The following is a 15,668-nucleotide window of genomic DNA, read 5'->3' as shown; positions in this document are numbered from 1 at the left end:
CTTTACATGCAGCACTTTGAGTAAAATGGGCGTTCCATGGGTGTGCTGGCTGCTATGGGTGTTCCAACACAACACCCTTGGAGCCTGACACATTTCCAGATTTATGAGAAATCGTAAACCTGGAAATGCGTCTGAATGCTACGCTTCCCCAGAGGAGGCGTAGGGAGGTGCAAAGAGGAGAAATGTATTCATTTCTCCTCGTTTGTTTTCCTCTTTCTATGCGTGCTGCATTCTGCAGCACACATAGAACAAGTAAATCACCTCTTATGATTGTTTATGTGTAGGAAGGTGTCTATTCCTGAACATAAACAATCATTAAAACAAGCATTTGCAATGAAATCGGTCTCGCCTTTAGGACCTTATAACTGTTTACCGATGCAGCACATTAGCGCACATTACTGCAATGTTAACACTCACCACTACCATCATTCCAGACGGATTCTTCTCATCACTCCTAAGAAACATAGAATCCTAACGAAACCAGGTGTGAGAACAATTGAGAGCTCCTTTAGGCATACATGAAAGTAGACCCACATAGCTCCAACATCAGAATACAAGAGTCCTCTGCAATACAGGTTGTTTTGTGTTCAGAAAGTTACAGCCAGTAACTGTATGCACACAAACAGCTTAATAGAATATTTAGCCTCCCTCTCCTGTAGACTCCACAGTGGTGGCAGGGCCCCTACCGTAGGGGTTCTACAAATCGCCCAGCACTGCCCTGGCTGCCAAGAATCCACTCATTCAAAGGAGCGTGGTGGTGGCACACGTCACTGCTGCATTTTAGCAGCACTGCACGGGGCTGGCCAAAAATGATACCCTGGCTGTCATTCGTAGCGTTTCGCACGCTACAAGATTGACGGCCCTGGAAACCACATACATGCATAGCTGCCAAGGTTTCAGACGGCTTATGTGTGACATTTTCAAAATTTCTGTGTAATTATGAGTGACATTCAACAGCTATGAGTGATATTTTCTCGCAAGCAAAATTAAGCAATGAAGATGAGGGAAATATATAAATATGAGAAATTATACCAATTTGAGCAATGTGAAACTCTAATAAGAGCTTAAAACTGTTGTAAAGCACCAGAAATGGAAGGGCACTAACCTGGTGAAAAGTAGCAACTCACAGCTAATCCTCACCAAATACAGTTTTGCGAATATGTGGTTCATGTTCTTTCTCTCCTTCTTCCCTTTTGTCCTCTTTCTTGCTTTTTCCCTTCTTCCCACTGTCTCGTTTTCCCATTTCCCTCCCTTGTACTCTTTTTCTTCCTCCTTCCTCACCCCCTCACACCTACCCCCTCTCTGCAATCTGTTCCTAAAAGTGCTATGAAGCATGCAGCTTTCTAGTTTTTTTTTCAAATCAGTCAGTTATCCAACCCTCCTCCCCCGTTAGCCATCCCCCTCTTGGTTGCTAAATTTAAAAGCTGTCCCAGAAGGTAGAGCTTTTGGCTTTGCGAATACTTGTTATATGTACTCTTCCTCTGCATAATCTGAGCTGCACACACCCCTACCCAACAACTGCTCAGTCACTGCAGCGTGAAGCTGCGTTCGCATAAACTCAATTTTCCCTGGAAAAAATTATATTATGTGGGACGTCACCACGCCTATTCTCTCGGGGAGAAACACATGAAGGCCAGCTACAGTAATAGACAAAAAGAGGTGAAACCAGTTAGGCATTCGATTAAAAGCTGCATTCTAATCATATTCAGCATAGAATGTTGTGGAATATAAAATACTATTTTATGAAATAGGAAATTATCCTGACATACTTCCTTCATAATGACCAAGTGTCAGCTCCACATATGCAAAGCTGTACTATCAAGTGTTATATGTGCTGACTTGGCCCTGGGTCCGGCGTGCTCTGATGAAATAAAGAGCCTTGCAGGGTGTTTAAAAAGTCCACGCTGTGATGAGCTGCAAGCTCCTCTTGCTGGACAATCAGTGAGAACACTTCATCCCTGCATCTCCCTGCTCCTCTCTTGACAGTGTGTGCGAGCGGGAAAGAAAGGTCTGTGTGTACAGCTAGGGGGCGCCCACCGCAACACCCACTGCCCACCCCTTTCACGTTAACCATTGCGTGAAAAGGGGCCATATTTACAAGGCAGCGTTAAGCCACATTAAGTGGCTTAACACTGCCTTGTAAAGAAGGGGAAGCCCCTATCGCCACCACAACGTCGGAAAAAGTGACGTTGTGGTGGCGATAGGGGCTTGTACATATGCCCCTTAGTTTGGTGTGTGTGCAAATCCTGCACTGTCGATCCCTGGTAAATTGCAGCTGCTACTGCTGAAACAAGACCAATGGAGGTACCAATGGGTGAGGCAGACTGGCCTCAAGGGCAGGGCCGGCTTTAGCACTGGCAGCACCCTGTGCAACAATGTTTGTTGGTGCCCCCCAATGACCACCTCCGCCACGGATTCCCTCACTACCACCCTTTAACAGTGCCCCTCAAGTCTCCATAACCACACTCTCTCTCACATTCATTTAGTTTGATTTACAGCACCACTGATACCATTATAGGGTGTCAGAGCACTTTACGTTAAACACATTACTTAGAGACAATCAATTATACTTGTGTAAATCACTGTATAGAAAATGTTACATAAGACTAAAGACTGCAAGGTGTAGGAGTCACATGACAACCATACTAGTAGGCCATATAGTTTAATAGTGATTGGTCTGGAAAAACACAAACTCAGAATTTAAAACATAATACCATGGTTGGGGGTTCTCTTTAATAACCAGAGTTGATTTCTATCCAAATGAACCCTTTTTCTGTAACATTAGGATAATCAGAGACTATGGGGTGGGGGGAACTGAAGAACCAGAACCTTTTGGGCCTGGCGGCGCAGGGTACGCCTTAATCTCCTGGGTTCTCCTGCTTCAGCTAACAGAGTCACGGGGACACTCTGTCGGCATAAAAGATCAGATTTTATTAGCTGCAGCTAGTACAGTTGTCCTAGAAGTACACACGGTATGTTCTCAGGAGACTGCCACTTTACTCCGTGGCGCACAATCCTTTATAGTACATAGGTGACATATACATTAACGAAGGACACACCTAAAACATGCATAGAGGACCAGTGAGAATAGTTAAAGACAGAACATGTCCAATAGAAAAGGTTGAAAAACAAAGGAATCGAGTAACTCGAAGAAGCCTCTCCTCCAACGGTGTTTGCCATCCCTCCCACAGGTTAAGGTATTAACATGTCTGTAACTGGTTTGCGGGTGGCGAGATACGTTTGTGTGTTTTGGAGGACAGTTGTGAAACAAGAGAATACGAGCGGAGGACAGCGAAGGCCAGAAGACAAGATAAGATCAGGAGAGAATAGTGTGAACCAACAGATAGTTAAGACAGGGATTAGAAGAACCAGACAGGGATTAGTGTACTCGGCCAGTCTCTAACACCAGCTTCGTAAACAGAGGCACAAGATGTCGATGGCCATGAGGTCATCAAGCTGTTGCTGTAACATCATTCTAATATTCTCTGTTCTTTGTGCCTTGGGTTTTGGAATGCACATAGTAGCACAAAGGTCGCAGATGGTGGGACCACAGTGCATACAAAGGCAACAAGAGAAAATGATGGCTAAAACCATACCGAGGAATGTTAGTACTTTCCAACCCCATTTGGACAGTAGTCCCCAAAACCATCCCAATAGCGACCAATCTCCTTCGTCCTGATGAATCGACTCAGAGATTATATGTAATTTAGAGATGGCCTGGTATACCATCGGAGCATCGTCAGGTATATAAATACAGCAACTAGATCTGATCAATGTACAGACTCCACCACGATCTGCAAGAATAACATCTAGGGCAACTCGGTTCTGTAAAGTCATAAGACGATCCGCTTGTAGTTCTGCTGTAATATTACTTAAAGCTCCTACAGTGATGTCTATGGTAGTCTCTACAACACGAACCAGTTGCCTCATATTCCTGCTGTTTGCCATAGGACCCCAAAAATGAAGAAATCCCTTTAGGAAGTCTCCTCCCTCTTGTCCTGCTGTGTCTTTGGAATCAATAATTCCTCTGCCATATCTGTTTTTATGGAAATTTGAAGAAGCAGTGTATGTTGGGGGAAGAAGAAAAGCTATATAGCAAGTTCCAGAAAAACCAGTCTGCAACCACGTATAGGCTCTATCATGACAGATGAAATATGTGCCCTGAGATGGTACTAATGGCGGCGAATTCTGAGAGGAGTGAATGTAAATATGGGAACAAAAGCTTTTTCTTTGTTCGGGGTCAGTAGTTTGACCATTGATTTGCAAACAGAAATTGCCTTGATGAGGTACAGTCCAAATCGGTGGAGATTTTCCTTGTTTGACCTTATCACTAAGACTTGTGATGTAATGAATGATATTCCAATTAGCGTATGCTTTTCTTTCATCAACAGCAATTTTGCTATTTTCCATGATTTTAGCCATAGCTATCATTCCCTTTATCAATGAACTATGACTGAAATCTGGACCACCAATATAAGAACTGACAGGTCGTTTAAATTGGCTTGGCTAGGCGTTAGAGAAAATTACAAAATAAGCCCAAGCAGAACCTTCATAAGAGAATGGAAGGACTAAATATGGCATCCCTTTTTCTGTGGTATGAGGCATTAATCCACACACCCAACAATCAGTTGTGTTAATTACTAATTGGTGTTGGTGTAATAATTGAATAAACGAATTATTGTAGTATTCGATTCTTCTTACGAGTTCATGTTGAGGAAGTGTATGAAAGAGATGCGGAGAGATAGTGGAATAAGAAGGCACAGTGACAGAAGAAGGGACAACTTTTTGCTGCATTGCATAAACAATCCAACCTATACACGCCAATAGAATACATAATAATATGAAAACACATAAAGTTATACCACAACGACTGTATATTATTTTACAATGACTGTTTTTCATTTTGCTCTTTCCCTCTCTTTCGCCTATTGTAGTTTCTATCTTCTAAATGGATGCTCACGGCAATCTTCCTTAATCACTGGATCACGATTGTCTGCCATCCTATGACACTGCAAGTCCTGCAGGCCTATTGCCACTACTCAGGTCACAACCAAGACTCCTACCGTGACCCTGCAACCGGGATAGAAACTACATAGAAGAGAGATTTTTCAATTTTTCTTCTTCAGTCTGGGTCTCAAATCGTAATGGGTTTTATCAGGTACAGTCTGATCCTGAAACAGTGTTCGTGGATTTGTGGTGTTCAGACGAAAATGTGATGGTACAGCTTCTTGGAGAATGTCGTTGCTTTCTTTTTCTGACAGTGTTCCATTCAAGCGTGTATCACTAAAGGGTACAAATCGTGGAACCTTTTCACTTTCAGAGTCACTTATACCCTTACGGACCCACTGATCAAAGGGCAAAGGCAAAGGAACCTTCTTGCAGTGCACGCCGTGAATCCAGTTTTTTTTTCCTTCAACCTTCACTGCTGTACGAGTTGCTAGGAGGACCTGACGGGGCTCCCTCCAGCGAGGCTCCAAATTCTTCGTCCTTTGAAAATTCTTCACACAAACCCAGTCACCTGGTCGGATGGAATGACCTGAGTCTGTGGAGGCCTCTGGTAGAGCGCTCTGAACCTGTTGATGAAGAACACGCAATTTAGTTGTAAGGTCGTGCAAGTAATCAATCAACATTGGGTATGGCAAGTCTGAATACTTTTTAGGGCGAGGGACTCCCCATATATTGGCTGGGCGTCCAAAAACTACCTCATAAGGGCTAAGTCCCAAACGAGAATGCACAGCCGTTCTGGTGGATAGAAGAGCCAAAGGTAGGGCATCGGGCCAACTAAGGCCTGTACTAGCCTGCACTTTCGCAAGCTTGAGTTTTAGGGTGCCATTATAGCACTCCACTAGACCCGCTGATTGTGGATGGTTTGCCGCTTGGAACTTCTGTCTTATACCAAGACCAGCACAAACCTTTTGCATGACTTGGCCCACAAATTCGCTCCCATTGTCACTCCAGACAATGCGCGGCAAACCAAATCTAGGGAAAAACTCTTTAAGAAGTACTTTGGCTGTAGATAAAGCAGTATTATCCTTCAGGGGGTAAGCCTCTATCCATCGGGAAAAGGCACATACCACCACTAGAACATATTTGAGATTGTTGCATCGTTCCATGTGAATGTAATCGATTTGCAACACCTCAAGTGGATAGGTCGGAGGAGCAAAGTCACCTGCTGGAATTGGGGTTCCCTTTTGCCGGATTATACATTAAGCAAATAATGCAATGTTTCACTATATTGTCTGCACACTTCGGGATTCCTTCGTTTTGCCATACTGGAGCCAGAAGCTTGCATATTCCTTTCGCACTTAGGTGGGCTGGACCATGCGCCATAGTAACTACAGGTAGTACATAAGCGTCTGGTAACAGCCAACGTTGGTGCTCGGATAATTCCACCCAACACCCCATCTCATCTAACATTCCTGTACTTTCTTTCCACCTACTCAATTCTTTCTCTGTAGCCTCTTCTTGAATTGATTTCACACTTTCTACTGTATCCTCATAAATTCCTCTTTCTCTGACCCAATTTGCAGGGCCTGCAACATACATGCGACTTGTAGCATCTCTGGCTGTCTTTTTCGCTACCTCATCCGCAAATGCATTCCCGCGACCAATATCGTCAACAATCTTCTTATGTGCGCTACACTTCACAATTGCTATTTGGGTAGGCAAAGCAAGTGACTCAAGAAGGTCAGTCACCAACTGACCATGTTGTATCTTAGTGCCATGGGAAGTAAGGAATCCCCTTTCTTTCCACAAACGTCCAAAATTGAACGCTACACCAAAAGCATACTGACTGTCGGTGTACACGTTCACTCTTTTTCCTTTGGATAACACACACGCTCTGGTTAAGGCTATCAGTTCAGCTGCCTGGGGTGAATTATGTCTGATGCGCGCTGTTTCCACGACTGTATGCAAAGTAGTAACAGCATAGGCTGAAGTTGTCTCTCCATTAGGAAGCTTAAAACAAGGACCATCTACCCATAGCGTTCCATCCGGATTCACTAATGGCGTATCTGTTAAGTCAATTCTACCCTTTGTCTCTTCCTCAGTACGAAAGAAACAATCATGTTGTTCCTGAACACCTTTCTCTTCTGGAAGAGGCAACATAGTAGCTGGATTTAAAGTATTACATCGTTTGATGTGCACGTGACTAGCCAAAAGCGTCAGCTCATATCCAGACAAACGAGCACTCGTGAGATGCTGTGTTTTTGTTCTATTTAGCAAAGTATCCACTGCATGTGGCACCATAACAATGAGAGTATTATCTAGCACCACTCCAGCAGACTGTCGAATAGAAATTGCTGCTGCTGCTGTCGCTTTAAGACAACTAGGCAATGCTTTAGCTACTGGATCTAACGTAGCCGAAAAATAGGCACATGGCCGCTATTTATCTCCAAATCGCTGCGTTAAAACTGACAACGCACAACCTTCTCTTTCGGGAACATAGAGCGTAAAAGGTTTACTGTAATCAAGAGTACCTAGTACAGGAGCAGAACACAGAGCAGTACGTAGGTTAGTAACGCTCCTCTGACAGTCGTCAGTCCATGGAAGGGGCTGAGGCGTATCTTTCAAAGTGAGTGCCATCAAAGGTTTGGCCAACAGAGAGAAGTTAGGGATCCACTGCCTACAATAGGAAGTAATGCCCAAAAAGGCACGTATCTCTCAATGGGCCATATGTAGGTAGCCCAATACCGGTCGGTAAGGCCGATTTTCGGTAAAAATCACGTTACCGACCGGTATTCAGGCTTTTGGTATGTAGGGGGGACATTTCAGGATTCGGTAATTTACCGAATCGGTAAAATTACGCAAGTCCATATCCTCCCAACCTTTAATAAGAGTATCACACATAGCATTGAAGACATATCTCTGCGTAGGCGCATTCCACTGTGAGAAGGTAGGCATAATGTCGGGTACGCTATACCGAGGACCCTTCTCAATCCATTTGCGAGCGAGAGATTCCAACCTTTCTCGTTCTTCGGAAGCTGGGAACTGACTACGAGACTGTCTTTGAGAAAAAGCCGGAGACACATTTAATGCCTCAAAGAAAGGTGACAAAAGACCAGAGACCGTTTCTGTAAGTCGTTTACGCATAGACGGAGAATTGGACATAAGGATAGGGGACAAGGTATTAGGCGTACTAACGGAAGGGAAATCAGTAATTACCGGTGGAGCGGAAGGCGTAGAAGATGAAGGTAAAGGAGTCGAAGGCAAAGCTGGCAAAGGCGGCAATACTTGAGGGGGCAAATGTGGAAGAGCCGGAGCAAGCAGAGGCACAACTGGCGGCTGAATAGGCTGTAACAACGGGGGTGCATTAGCACCTTGTACATAGGGCGGAGGCAATCTTAATAGGTGAGACATCAAGGAGTCCTCTTCTAAATCCTTTCTTTTATCAGAGGGGGAAGCTGGCAACATCGGATAGCATTTATCTATTGCCATACGATGCTGTCTCTGAAATTTCCATCGTATTATCAACTTCATCATCTTTAAACTGCTGAGCAACCTGTATAATTGTCATACTCTGTGCTTTCTTATCTCGTTTTTCTTGCTTAATTTTTCTCTGTTTGGCTTCCTTACGACAAAGGCGGAGTCAAACAATGCCGGCCGGGCTTTTCTTTTAAATAAAATAGTTTCCAAATTATCTAGTATGTCGGGCTCAAAGCTACAATTTTCTGGCCATTTTAAAACACCATCATTCTTCGTGTATTGGATCCATGCCTCGTTGAAGGCAATGGGGCCAACACCATGCTTAGAATGGAGCTCATAAGTGGGAGTTCCAACCGAAGGAATCGGACAAGAGTCCTCCAGCCGGGAATCCCTATTACAACCAAAACAACAAAGTTTCTCAAACTTAGTCAGACCAGGCATCGTTATTTCACTGAACTGTTCACAAACATCAAGGGGGTTAAATATTTAACACAGCACAAGTGTACTTACCCCTCGGCTTCGGTTATTGCAATACCCGAATCAAAGACCCAAAGGACCTAAGAACCAAAGAACCAAATGTGGGAGCGACCCACCAATACTTAACTAAGATGTCTTCTTACACCAACAGAGGCCCCGTCTATCATCTCGCTTTACCATACATCATCGAAAAGAGGGCCAAGGCAGGGCGGCAGTCAGGGCAGCAGCCGTCAGGAAGGAGTAACCACGCTGCAAAAGACCTTCGGACCACTTTCGACATACAGGGTGTGTTGTGGCTCGCGATTCCTCCAGAATTTTCCTGCGGGGTTCCTCACGACCTTCAGGCAGAACCACTACCTCTGAAGCCGCCCCACGTTGAGCGCCAGTTGAAGAACCAGAACCTTTTGGGCCTGGTGGCGCAGGGTACGCCTTAATCTCCTGGGTTCTCCTGCTTCAGCTAACAGAGACACGGGGACACTCTGTCGGCGTAAAAGATCAGATTTTATTAGCTGCAGCTAGTACAGTTGTCCTAGAAGTACACACGGTATGTTCTCAGGAGACTGCCACTTCACTCCGTGGCGCACAATCTTTTATAGTACATAGGTGACATATACATTAACGAACGACACACCTAAAACATACATAGAGGACCAGTAAGAATAGTTAAAGACAGAACATGTCCAATAGAAAAGGTTGAAAAACAAAGGTATCGAGTAAGTCGAAGAAGCCTCTCCTCCAACGGTGTTTGCCATCCCTCCCACAGGTTAAGGTATTAACATGTCTGTAACTGGTTTGCAGGTGGCAATATACGTTTGTGTGTTTTGGAGGACAGTTGTGAAATAAGAGAATACGAACGGAGGACAGCGAAGGCCAGAAGACAAGATAAGCTCAGGAGAGAATAGTGTGAACCAACAGATAGTTAAGACAGGGATTAGAAGAACCAGACAGGGATTAGTGTACTCGGCCAGTCTCTAACACCAGCTTCGTAAACAGAGGCACAAGGCTATTTTGACACAATATTGCAGGAAAAGCAGAAAAGACTTCGTTCGTCGTGCTGCCTGAGTGAGGGCAACACAAAATGGCGGCGGAGCACAAAATGGCGGCTCAATGCGATCGTGATCGAAAATCGAATTTCCTCAGAACATAACGCTCTAATTTATACCTTGCAGTTTGCATGCAGCTCTTAGATGACAGTTAACCCGTTCCATGCTCATGACGGAACCACTCCGTCATGAGCCACGGGCGCTGTGTGCTCATGACGGAGTGGTTCCGTCATGCTGCGGCAGTTGGCGGCCGCTCCGCCCACGCGGCGCTAATTCCCCGCCTGTGCGGGCGATTAGCGCAGTGGGCGGAGTCATGATGGAACCACTCCGTTATGAGCACAGCACGCCCGTGACTCATGACGGAGTGGTTCCGTCACAAGCACGGCGGCACCGCAACTGCCCCCAAACCCCCCCAGCGCTGCGGTGGAATTCCTGCCGTGGCGAAGGGGTTAATAACTCACTGTTCAATGTTAGGATTTTAACTTATAAACTGCAAGTAACAAAAGGATCTCTCTGACAAAAGCAGTAACCCACAAACCTATTTACATTGCGTGCACGTTGTGATCTGAATGTTACATGTCCTTTGCAGCAGGCACATTAAGCTTCTAAGCTACCTTTCCACAAGTCAAAATTTCCACTAGACAAAACTCTGACCTCTCTCTAGAAGAACATTAATCACTGGAGTTATCATGGCATTTTTATTGTTGCTAAAAATGTCTGGAGGCCAGGAAGGAGGCAGCAAGTGCATTCAAAACCATAATATACTTGCAAACATGATGGCCCCACCCGAAGTCAGCGCCTGGAGCGATCGCACCGCCCTAGAGATGCCATGCTCAAAGGTCCTGTGACCTCAGTGACAGAGTCACTGTTGCTCTAGGATGTGCTACTTCGTAGGCCTGCCGACAAGACTGAAGGTGAACTTCAGTATGGATTTTGGTGGACAGGCCTTCAAGGTTAACCCACACTTGCCACTGTTAGGGTCCACCTGCTGGAGCTAAAACACCTGGGCATCTAAAGTCTTGCGGGCCTTCTAAGGTCTAGCATTTGAATGAGCTCTCTCAGGAGTGATCTGTTGGACTGGTAATGAAGGCTGAACCTGGTTCCCCAGTTCCAAATTCGGCTGTTCTGACCATAGTGCCACATCCTCCACCCCCCACCGAACACCATACTGCCCCACTGAGAGAAACTCGCACTGCCTTCAACTACAACCCAATTGTGCCCCGGTATAAACACCTGGAAGCCACTCAATTCAAATTACACACTAAACAAGAGCAATATGCTTCCTAAAAAGAAAGTGACAATATCCTGGAAAAAGCAAACACTCAATGGAACGCAAAATTAAGTAAAGCATGTGAAATGTAAGCAGGAACAACATGTTTACCTTAATGCTTTTATATACTCATTCTTCATAAATCAATTAGTGATTTTGTCTGAAAAGTTAAAGACGTGACTACATGGCCAGGAAGGGACCTGTTTTAATGGCCATTGCTTCTATCCTTATAGAGCGTGAGTAGTACTGTTTAAAAAGACCACATCCATGAACACATTAACCAGGAACTGTAGCACCCCCAGGAATGGTGCACTTCCCCACCTGGGGAAAACAATGTTGTCAAAGAAAGACGAGAATACGAAAGTAGCGCTTCACTGGCAAACTGGAAAGTGGCGCTAATGTGTTTAGGTGTGAAGAAGAAAACCAATCTGGCCACTTTGCGACAGCTTCGACTTGCTTTATTTATTTTTCAGATTTTTAACCTTTTATTTCTCTCCATCCAGAGGCTGCACTTTGGAATAGAAAAATGTCAGAAAAAGATTACCTTTCCAGCAAAAGTGTTTTTCTTTTTTGGATCCATTTCACAGGGGAAAAAATAAACGAGCAGAGGAGAGAGGGTGAGAACCGAGCCTTGTGGTTTTCAGGAAGTGAGAAGGAGCGAGACAGACAGAGAGGGAATAAGAGGCAGCTGACAGTGGCAAAGCAGAAGTGGACACTGTCCTCGTCTTCTCTGAGCATGAAGGAAAAGCCAGAGTCCTTTTCCTTCTCTGCTCACCCGCCCCCGCACGCCGAGCCTTACCTGTAGGCTAATTCAGCCGTCCTGGGACACATATTTTAAACAAAGAAGTAGGGGTACGGATTCAATTGAATTTAAGAAGTAGGGGCAAGCCGTGCCCTGCCGATTCCGCCCACTTCGATCACTGGTTGGAGCAGGCAGTTAATGTGGCAGAACAAGCATGTGGCAAGAGTTGGAAGTGTCAATTGTAACGGAACAAGCAAGCTGCAGATAATGTGGCAGAACAAGCATGTGGCAAGCGTTGGAAGTGTCAATTGTAACAGAACAAGCAAGCTGAAGCCGACACTAACTACGAAGCCGGTGATTGTGCTGCCTCTGCCCCTAGGTCTAACTCCACCCTCTTCCTGGCTCCGTCCCCTACTCACCTTGCAACAGCTCGACCTGTCGGAGTCACGGTTCCTTCTCCGCCATCTTCTAGGTCTTACCCCCACCGGGTCACTGGAGCGCGCCACGGCAGAGCAGTGCCATAGAGAACGGATTGCACCAAGCGTCAATAGACAGGACCGGTCATGGAAATAGACAAGGGACACCAGGACAGAGTTTGCTGTTGTTGTCATAGCCATAAAGGTAGGACAACGAAATGGCTGACGTTTCACGGGCACAGTAGAAGGAGAGGACTACGATGTTAGCATTAACCAAATAGAGGATTACACACCTTCTGTCTTGCTAAGAGCTTAGTACACCCAATTGCCTTACCTTCAATGATATAAAAAGCATTTGCAATGCAAGAGGACTCGGATTTACGCGAGACCTAATTCATTGCAGACGGAGTGCGGGCTTGATTAAAGCATGAAAAACGGGAGTGGGAGGGGCAGGAGAGAAGGCACGTTCAGCGGGAGGGGGTGGCAGGGGTATAAAGTAGTGCTCAGGAAACACCAGTAAAGGGGCCAATAGCCGTGGAAGGAGACATGGCTGTGATAAGGCGGGACTAGCAGCCTCCAAACCAATCAGAAGGCAGCATTTAGAAACAACAAAGCCACAAGCCAATGAAAAAGTGGGTGGGTGAGTGGGCGGGGCTTCCCTCACTAATAGTGTATACTGCATGCCTCGCAAAGCGAGTAGCGCATGCGCTGCACCGCTAGGCGAGACCTAAAAATGACGTTTTGGAAGTTGTATGAGTGCTAATGCAGCACACATAAAAGTTGAAAAACACCATTTGAGATTGTTTATGTGCAAGAAGGGATACCTTCCTGCAATATAAGCAATCATCCCAGGCATCCTTACACCATGGTGCAGCGAGTAGCGCATGCGCTGCACCGCTAGGCGAGACCTAAAAATGACGTTTTGGAAGTTGTATGAGTGCTAATGCAGCACACATAAAAGTTGAAAAACACCATTTGAGATTGTTTATGTGCAAGAAGGGATACCTTCCTGCAATATAAGCAATCATCCCAGGCATCCTTACACCATGGTGCAAGGGTACCTGTGTCGGCGCATGGCAGCTAATTGTGTGGCAGCACAGGGGAGAGCAAAGGGATGCGTCATATCCTTGTAGGTATGACTCATCTCTGTGCTTTGAAAGTGCTGCAGCGTGGCGCTGCGCTGTGGCTCTTTCTTGTAAACGAGGCCCTTCGTTTCACTATATGGTGAGTATCCAAGTGATTTTTTTTTATTTTGAATGGGAAAGCTAATAATCCTTGCACTCTTTGTGCTAATGGCTATGCAAATTAGCTAAATCAGTCAAAGGTAGGACTGTTACGTTGTGTGGGAGCGAATATCCACAGACATGGAACTGAAAACTTCTACATAATTAGGGGCAGAGAAGGGGAAGTTAATACAGGTACAGGCCACAATGTAAGAACTAGAGGTGAGGAAGCTAGCAGGTAGATCTGGAGAAAAAAGGAGAAATGCAGGTTGAGCCATCAGTAGCAGCTCGAACATCTGTCAGTCTGCAGAATGCAATATTGAGCTTTGAGGCCTCAAAGATTGCCCTTGATTGCACCCTAGTGTGGTCCAGATTACAAGTGTCATGGTACTGGTTGGGTGCAAACTCCTCCTGCCCCAAATTAAAGGTGCCATGCAGTACCACACTGCCAGTTCCATGAAATTATGAGTTAGACCCTTTGGAAAAGGAAATATGTTTGGGAATGGTACTGTGGAAGTTCTGTGCAGAATTCTGCACAGTATACCCTATTCAGAGGGGGTTAATGTCTTCATTTGCCTCCTGATCGGAGCTTATAGTAAACAGAGGCAGGGACAGGGGCCTGGCTATTGTTGCAACTGAAGTCTCAAAGTAGTACACAGCTGGTAAAATCGGGTCAAGTGTGAGGACCAGGGTCGGACTGGGACCCAAAGCAGCCCTGGCCATTTTGTCAGACAGGCCCCACCTGGCGGGGGAGGGGGCATGGGGGCGAGGGGGGGGGGGGGCAAGCGTGAAGCACTGCTGCTTAACAAAGCTGGCCCCCAGCACTGCTGCTTTTGTAAGGGGGGGAGGGGGGTTATGCGGCATCGCTGCTAAATCGACCCTCAACACTTCAAATCCAGCCCCCCCCCCCCCCCCAAACCCACAACTGCCCCCCAGCCTCCGATGTTCGCTACGGCCAGTATGGCCCTGGTGGGAACACCCTGACAGTCATGACCGATTGCAGCGGAATTCCACAGTCGAATTCCACTCCGCCTGACTCGGGGCCTTAATCGTCCATTTCAAATCTTGTTCGCTGAGATGGCCGTTGTTTGTATTTTATTCTTTCCATGAAATCAATTACCATCGAAAACCAGTGTATTTTTGTAAATCGTCTCTATGAAAAGATAAAAGAATCTCAAGTATGTGTACATCATTACAGTTTTATAAATGCACATATAGTACACATCAATAAATCGGGTAAAAAGAAACATATTCCCTTGAGTTGAGCAGATGGAGTTACACAATCCAGCCCCTAAGCTTTTCCAGCTCTTATCCTGACAGCTGTTGCACTGACTCCATGTGGTATATACTGCAGATGAGCAGTCTTTTCAGAAAGAACTCCAATGTCCAGCCAGATGCTTCATATTTTTTCACTTGAAAAGGGGTGATCCTCAGCCAAGTTGTTAACTGTCAGTCTGAAAATACCTCAAGCACATTTTGAGAAACATTGTACAGTGGACACATAGCTCAGATAGCTAATTGCACATTATCAGATCTGTGCAAGACATGCACATAAGAAGTTTGAATGCAGGTGGACTGAATAAGCCTTTTATCATTAGAGTGCTGTGAAAAAGTGTGGCAACAATCAGTCTAAACAAGCACTGGCAGAGCCTTGGCAAGCATATGCAATGGATTAAAAAAAATGTTTTTGCAAGTATATACCACAAAAATAAAAATAAAAGTAATTCACCACCTAACTGTAATGACCGTCCCCTTGCACAAAAATACTACATTTAGAAAAATAACCATTGACTATATTTTAAATTCCTCTGCACTCCAGTAGTCTTTTACTTCCTGCCTTTGTTTTACCATTTCATTGTTCAAGATGGCGACTCATGTTCCATCTATCTACCTCATCTTCAGCTCGCCGATAGGTGTTTTCGGGGACAAGTCATCTCAGCTTTCCGGACTCTTCGTGGACTGTTTTTGGAGGTTTTGCCCACTGGGCTTTTCTGCTCACTGGTACTCCTTCTGGAAGGAACTGTCTCCTAGGCCTTTCCACTCCATGGCATTGTGGGTACTGAAAGGGGTCAC

Source organism: Triturus cristatus, chromosome 11 (assembly GCF_964204655.1).
Source record: "Triturus cristatus chromosome 11, aTriCri1.1, whole genome shotgun sequence".
Lineage (NCBI taxonomy): Eukaryota > Metazoa > Chordata > Amphibia > Caudata > Salamandridae > Triturus > Triturus cristatus.
The sequence above is the reverse complement of the archived record's forward strand: the minus strand, read 5'-3'. Positions refer to the sequence as shown.